Raw genomic sequence first — 8,403 nt, forward strand, 5'->3', positions numbered from 1 at the left:
GAGTTGTACAGAAGACAGAGAGAGATAGATAAATAAAAGCGAAAAAGCCGCCCACATCTTTCCACGGGTGTCGCAGAGTGGTAGGGGTATCACGAAAATGTAGGGCCAGGTTTGTTTCATGATGCAAGGTTGTACTGCTGGTTTCTTGCTAAAGCGTAGCGTTGCCCTTGTGTCGTGTACTCACTCTCCTCGAAATGACGCTCCTGAATTCCGCTTGGCGGTGTGACAGTCTATGGGCATTGCGATAGGTGCACTGGAGGTAGCGGGAGTGAGTCAGTGGGCCAGTGACTGTGAGGTTTGAGCGTAAGTGAGAGGGTAAGCGATGTTGACGTCAGTGAAAAAAATTTGACGTGAAAAGGCACATAGCACGCGATAACGACAATCACCATCTTTGCGCAAACAAGGTGCTTTCGCGAGGAATTATCGCAAGAATGCATCGTATACCACTGCTGTTGTCACAGCTGTGGCTGAGAATGCGTTCTCCGCTCGCCCGCGACAACGTCTTGTTTTCGGGCTTTAGAAACTCGTGTGGGTATGTAGAAGTTTATTCGCGCGAAGTTTTTCGAATTCTCGTTTTGAAGTTCGCTGCTAAAAACAAAACAGGTTAACTTAAAGTAAACGATCTCAGTTTTGGAGCGGAAACAGGGTGGCGTCTATCTTTGAGAACACGCACGAATGTATCGGATGGTAAACAAGCATGAACAAACATGGTGTGCAGCTAGATGCAGAGTAAAGTCAAGCAATTGGAATAACGTTTTTAAAAAAGCAAGCAATATTGATATACCGGGCGACGAAGAAATGCACCAGCTTCGTATTTGTGGGAGTAAAAAAGGACACGTTTTCACTCTCCGTCTAAATAAGAGTTCAATATAGTTCTCCGTCACACCACCTGTCAAGTATGCGCCGTCGACTACAAACTGGACACAGGAGTCTTCCTTCATGGGCACGGCATTTATGGCCACCTCTAAAACATACAGCTCCAAGCCAAATGACTCCGTTCGTTGTACCAGTGCAATGATGTACCGGCAATAAAAATTGTGTTTTGTTTAGCAACAGCATTCGATGCAATATTTTTGCCTGCTTCATTCTGCGCTGTTACTGGGGCTTCAACTGTACAGAGACTGACGGCGTGTGCAGAAAGCACTATTAATTTCTCTCTTTTTATATATATGGTTGAGGCCACATATCGACGGCCACCTTCGTTGCAAAAAACAGAGACGACAGAGCTTTTCGGGTATACCAAAAGTCACCAGAGAAAAAAGTTATCTAAGAAGAAAGGCAATGATGACAACTGCATCGACTTGCGCCAGGTGGCAATCAAATAAGGAAAACGGGGCTTGGTTCGAAAGCACTCAAATGTGTTCAGGACAGTAAAGATTCAGAAACACTAAACTGTGGTAAGGATAGTAGAGATCTCAAGGAAGAGGTAGCGAGGCTGAAAAAAAAAGTTATCTTTCATCAAACGCTGGAAGACGATATTGCTGTTATGAGAGAGTGGAGCATTTTTTTTGTTTATAGAATCTCTTCATGACTGGGGCTGTCGCTGAGATGCAATAACGTCCTGCCCGTCAAGCACTTGACGTTTCCGGAGCCGAGATTATTTTATGAGTGACCCATCGGCTATTACTTTTGTGAGTGGGCATTCATATCAACGTCCTCGTGGCTGCGGCTTGCTTCGGCCGGTACGTTGCTGCAGCGAGGCAAAATTATTTATTTGGATAATTACTTAGTACACATGCAAATGGTCTCGACCTATTGAGTTAGTGAAAGATAGCCTAAACGTGAGTCCTGTCTGCAAGCAAAGGCTAACAGGCTAGGGTTGAGGCTCTTCGTATAGCACTGTCGGTGACGACTTTCGAAGCTTTAGACTTTCTCAAAAACAGCTGTAACAGTTCATGGTAATTGTATGATAGCAGGGTTGTTTGTTTAGTCTTGTTCAATGCCGTTGAAAATTGTGAGACGCCATCTGCCGCACCCCTACACCAGTATATCAACTAAATTTAATTGCCTGGTATGAACAGTAATTAAGCATACGCGAAAATTCCGCTTCAATAGAAGGGCATCGCCGTGTTGCGTCAGTTGTGCGCAGTCATACCGAGAAGACGAGGAGGAGGAGAAACACGATTGATTGATTTGTGGGGTTTAACGTCCCAAAACCACCATTTGATTATGAGAGACGCCGTAGTGGAGGGCTCCGGAAATTTCGACCACCTGGGGTGCATTAACGTGCACCCAAATCTGAGCACACGGGCCTACAACATTTCCGCCTCCATCGGAAATGCAGCCGCCGCAGCCGGGATTTGAACCCGCGACTTGCGGGTCAGCAGCCGAGTACCTTAGCCACTAGACCACCGCGGCGGGGGAGGAGAAACACGAACGACATAAACAAAACAGCAATTAAAGTTCAACTTAGGAACCGTGAAAGAACATTAGGTATCCAGTGCCTTGAAAACAGAGTTATGTTTCTATTAGAAATTTATTTGGTCAGAAGCAGCATCTTTGTCTTAGTTATATAGTTCACTTGCTCTTTTCACAAAACATGGACGATGCTCACGCCTAATAAACAAGTTCCCCATTTCGTATTGATCGGAGAATGATAATGTCAAGATACTTGTTGACCTTTTACTGGGAGATACACATGGTTAGCCTCGCAGGCACCTTATGATATGTAATAGAGAACAGTCAGAAAATTGTAAAAATTACTGAGATCATAACGGTGTAGTGTAAAGCTGACAAGCCGCGCATAAGTGCAAAGCCGGGTCGACATTTCTGTAATATTCTAAGCTCGATTGAACTGTTCAGCTTTCACTCCAGTATGGGCAAAATAAAAATTTACGAACATTCAAAACATATGTGTCTTTGGTCAGAAAGGCTGAACGCCTCTGACACTGGTTTCTATCACACAAGTACAGAACTAGAATCACAAGAATTGTGAATAATACATACGTCTAAGCGTTATCTCGAAGCACACAAGAAGCTGACATGTGTGCCCTTAATGGCCGTAAGAGGAGAAATTTATGTACTGCACGGGTGCTTCTGTCACACAGCCCTCACAAAGACATTAATCAGAGTAGTTAGATAACTGCACTGGCACAAATTATTTTCGTCGAAGGTATAAAGTAACAAGCAAGACAACAAACTTGCGCAGATTAGCAAAGCGTGGGTCAACCATAACAAGTATTAAAGGTAAGAAAGCAACACCCTTGGTCGCCGGGCGTAGGCACACGACAAGTCGGCACCGCATTCGCTGTCTGCTCGTAGCTGAGGAATCAGCAGTTTGTGAAAAGTTTATCCGAGGCCACACTCTTCATACACAAACGTTTCCGGGTCAGGTCCAGTGAATTGTGCGAACGTGCGTGAGGAATGTTTGTCTATGCATGCTTTGGAGTTCTCAGGACATGCGCTACACGTAAGAGCACGCCATCGGGTTACGCTAGGCAGGCAACTGTGAAACGTCGGGAAGGTTTTGCGACCAACGTACCGCTTCTTTATTCATTTTTTGTTTCCTTGCTTGCTTGTGCATGTAGGTGTGAGTGCGCTTATGTCTGTGCGTGTGTTTCATGTATTTTCTAGACGTAACAAAAAAACGTGACTTGTGACGCATTTGCACAGAAGTATACCAGCTTGTCAGCCTTACAAAAAGACGCACAAACCAGGTTCGCCGTCTGGTGAATTTGAAAACGAGCCATGACTTAGGTCAAAAGGAGCCAAATTAGCCATGCCGTTCATTTTTACCGCAAAATGCGTCATCAGATAGTGCAGATGAACTATTATAAGTACCGTTTATATTTTAGGACAATAACTAATGACTTTTCGAATAAGGAATTTCTTAAAAGTAAGAGCACGAAATTTCCTTCATACTTGAGCTTGAAGACATACAAAAGTTGCAGATATATACACAAATTTTAAATATTTGACTGTGTCTGCATATTGTTTATGTATATGCAGTTCTTGCGGGTTATATCATGTAGCTCGCTATAGAGCATAGAGAAGGTAATTGCAAATTACGAGTCTGTTAGCATGATATCACTTCAACTTTCACACCAGAACAGATTCTGCTTATCAGATTCAGAAATTTGCACGTACCGTCAGAAAAAAATATTAGGCACAGTATACGTAGCATGCTAAGCACGACGCTTCACCGACATGCACGCAATTCCACCGTTGCGTCCCTGTATTCGCACCGCCAGTCGCGCTTTGATGCCTCGATGCACACCAGCCTGCTGGAGGAAGAGAAGACGTGTGCGCATCAACTTACACTATTTGTGTGTACATTATAAACAGGACTACTCAATCCACCAAGCAGAAGTTCAAAAATAGACAGAAGACAGCCATGGAGCCAAAAACTTTTGTCGAGAGACTGGATCATAGAGTAGCCAATTTGGTGCAAAGTAGCTACGAATAGCAATCCTGTCACCTACTTCTATGTTGCTCGACACAATTAAAAGTGTGGCTACGGTGCAGCACATTCTTTCACCTTTCAATGGTTAAGATTTCTGTAGAACAGTTATCCCCTCTCCTTCGCCCTTAACCCACTGACCTGAAATTCGCAAGAGTGGGGGACAAACGAGATGCTTGAATTTAATGCACATACTTTGTGAGTGCACCAGCAATACTTTATAAAGGTAACACGTTCTTCTAGGGATAGGTAGAATGAGTACGTTCACTCTATGTGAAATTAAAAAAATAAGACATACATTTTCCTGAAAGTATGAAGCAGAGACTTCCTGAAGCGAGGATCGTGATGCCAAAACTGCATCACTCACTCACAATAGTAAATTAATCTTACGTGAATCTTTCTGACGCGATTCATCTTAATTGTTATTAGTGCCAGTTACCATAATCAAAGGAGTTTAATTAGCACATGATTACAAATGCAAGGTTACCCGAAAATAAGGAGTCGTGGATATACTGTAATAACTGCATCTAGTTGTCAACGCACCTGTACGCGGATAACAGGAACAACTGGGTACTTATGACAGTTGCTGCCACTCAGATGTCTGTTAAGGGATGGAGTCTAATAACTGAATTTTAGGCTCACTGCCGGCATTGTGCATCGAAACATCGAAGAAAACAAAGAGGAACCCAACAACCCCATTAATATGTGCCAGAGCTCCAGGTTGCCAGACACTATGCACCCCTTCCTGTCTACTTGTCTTCGGTGTGTCGCCTTCTTTGCACTCTACTTTTATTTTCAGAGTTTCAGGCTGTACGTCTCTCAATAAGGAGCTGTATTTTCAAGGAATTGGCCCCATGGTAGGTACAGGAATTCTTCGCGTTCCACCGACACACTTAAACTTAGAGCGTGGTCAGCGCGTGGTGCTTTCAAGTGGGCACAATCGGGAAGTGGTGGCAACGCTGTACAGCAGGCGATGCATTCTCGGCAATCTGTAATGGTCACTTGGAATGAGGGAGTGCACTGCGCAACTTTGCCTAAGGAGCTGCGCTTCGATCATGTCCAGTCAACAACATTGTGTCAGGTAGGCACACCGTCTGGCATATCGCAGTACGGCCAAATGAAGCTTTCTCAATCAAGAAAAGTGGCAGCGGTTTAGCCGGCCCGTCAGCATCCGATTCAATCAAGGTGCCCGGGGAGTCCACCACAAGACGAGCTCTGACACGTCATCCCCTGTGGCTCTCTCTGCAATCAAGCAGGCCTGCAAAGGCCATTTTCAGCTGACTCACTCCTGCATTTCACCCCCCTCCCCTCGCTTTGTTTCTGCTGTCAACCTTGTTTGAACGCTATTTCCCAGGCACACGTGTCTAATGGCACCGGTAGAAGTGATGCGAGAGTTTGCGGTGTCACAAGTTGTGTGCAGCCTTGGACCTTGCGTTCATCACGTTCAGCCATTGAGGGACCTGCATATGCGGAAGTTCTTTCCTGCCAACTTCCACCCCTCGTCCAGCAGACCTATCGTTTCCTGTGCTATGACGAATAACAAGTGCCGTGGAACTTTTACCATAGGCTTGTTATTCCACTTATACTCTTCTGTGGATAGATCATATACTGTAAGGGATACGTGAGCTATTTCATGTCTCTTGGTCCTACATAGATAAAAAAATCCTTCTTTTCAGCCTGGCTATGCTTCTTCTCCCCCCTCGAGAAAGTCAAAGTAGGAGATCTCCTGCACCACGGAGGCCGATGATGTTCAACAGAGCAATGGCCGCGACTAGAGCGGATGCGTACCGACCATAAAAGCAATCCTTTCGATTCCAGATGGCGGAACCGCAAGATAACGAGCAAGTGAGCAACAGCCCTCCCAGCAAGAACAGTGGAGGCACATACTGAATCTTTTGTCATGCATTTCTTACAACGCACTTGTTGAGATTCCATGAGCTAGGGAGGCAGATGGTGAAAAGTTGAACAGGTGAACAGTTTGCTACCATGCATTGTGCTTAGAATGTAACGGGTGAAGAGAGGACCAGAACCGGAAGAGAGGCCAATGAGTATATCCTGAAAGCGTATGCCGAAGTGCTGTTATGATGCTGTAGTCTTACGAGGGACAAATATCTCTGCAGGCTTATGTGATTTCAGACAAACGGCTATTCAAGTGAGAATGAAACACGAGCGACTGCAATGAACACATTCGTGCATCTCTTTGGCGTGTTACAAAAATAGAAAAAAGTTAGATATGCATTGATGTCATGGTTTTGCGCCGCAGTTTCCAGTAGAGTTGTGCACAGGCCGCTATTTCGCGGCCAGGCCAGGCCCGGGCCCAATGCTTGCCGGAGGTGGGCCAGCCCAGCCCAATGATGTATAGAGGACGGGCCACCAGGGCTCGGCCTCTATACATCATTGCCCGGCCCGGCCCGACCTGGCCCGATTCGATGAACTACGCAATAAATCACATGACAACAGAAAAATGAAAATGCATTTATTAAGAAAAAGCATGCCGTTCATCCCTGTAGCTTCTTTTTTTTCAATTATTAATAAAAGTCGAGATTTAGTGCAGAACTGTTCACAAATTATCATGGAGAAACAAAAGGTTGTCCATCTATTCGGGCTTCAATCGAGTGAGCCGTTCCTGCATTACATATCCCTCAGCAGTGAAGTTGCGCTCACTGCTGGCGTTTGTAGCTGGAATTCCCAAGATATTGCTTGCAAGTTTGGCAAGCTTCGGACAGTTCTTTTCTTTCCCTTTACAAAACTGAAGAAGTTCTGATTCTGAGCATGGGCTTAGTGATTCACTACGCAAGTACTCGCTAACTTCATCCCGGTTTCTCTCCAAAGAAAGCACAAATATTAACAACTAGAATTCCAGCACACCATCTATATTTTCGGCTCGATTCAGGCTTTTCATCAGGCCTGAGCCCGGCCCGATAATTCAACAAGGAAGCCCGAGCCTAGGCAAGGCCCGAGGTGAAAAGACGTCGGGCTATCTAAGCCCGGCCCGCGGGCCGGGTCAGGCTCGGGCTCGGGCTTTCAGGCCACCCGCAGCCCGTGCACATCTCTAGAACTTTCCGGCTTACAAGAAGAGTAGGGTTAGCTATATATTTTTGAATACGTTACACTGGCTCTAGGTTTCTCCCCTCTTCCTGTTTCCTCATCCGCGTCAATGCCAGTTTTTACACGCGTCGTTATGCAACAGCTCATTGGCACTGCATACCTGAACTATCCTCAGACAAAAAATAAGTTAGGCACTCAGCGTATTGATACAGCAAGGACGAACTGAACATACCGAAGTTTGAAGTTTTTTTTACGTATTTCACTCGCAGAAATTGCGTCACGTGTAGGGAGAAGAGTAGCGTAGACTCGTCGTTTTTTCCGGCCTTTCTTTTTTGTGTCCCATTCCTCATTTCACCTCTGGGCTGTTCGCGTTTTGACAGATGTCTTCTCACCGGCCCGCTAATAGAATGGCTCACGCGAGCCTCGTGAGAGAAACCCCATAGGAGTGCCGGGCGAGCAGATTGTTATGGGGAAAGACACTTCATCCCTGCCTTTCCTTTCACTCCCGTGTGCTACGGGTAAACTTCAAACCGGGTGCAACGTGCCACGTTCCGAAAACGTCCACCATCGATCGCAAACAGCGCCGACGTGGGAGGTGCGACGACCGAGCCAGGGAATGAGCACGCACGTGCGCCAATATGCCGCAAAAGGTGAAGCACACAGTGCTTCAAATTTCCAATTATCCACCACATGCCATATTTTCTCGGCTATAACATACCAACGCGTAGCTCCTGCAGGTAACCACAACAAATTCTTTCTCTATACATATACGCAGAGCTATACTCACATTTTTTTATTATGCAGTATTGCGAGACCTGAATATCAAGGAGATAACCTTATGTAACAAAGATAGAGAAAAAAAAACAAACCAAAAATTTACCCTAAGTTGTAGCGAATGAGAAGCCTCGGGAGCAATTTTCGAACCCGACCATAAAGAGAACGCTGGAACACAGAAT

Source organism: Rhipicephalus microplus, chromosome 2 (genome assembly GCF_043290135.1).
Source record: "Rhipicephalus microplus isolate Deutch F79 chromosome 2, USDA_Rmic, whole genome shotgun sequence".
Lineage (NCBI taxonomy): Eukaryota > Metazoa > Arthropoda > Arachnida > Ixodida > Ixodidae > Rhipicephalus > Rhipicephalus microplus.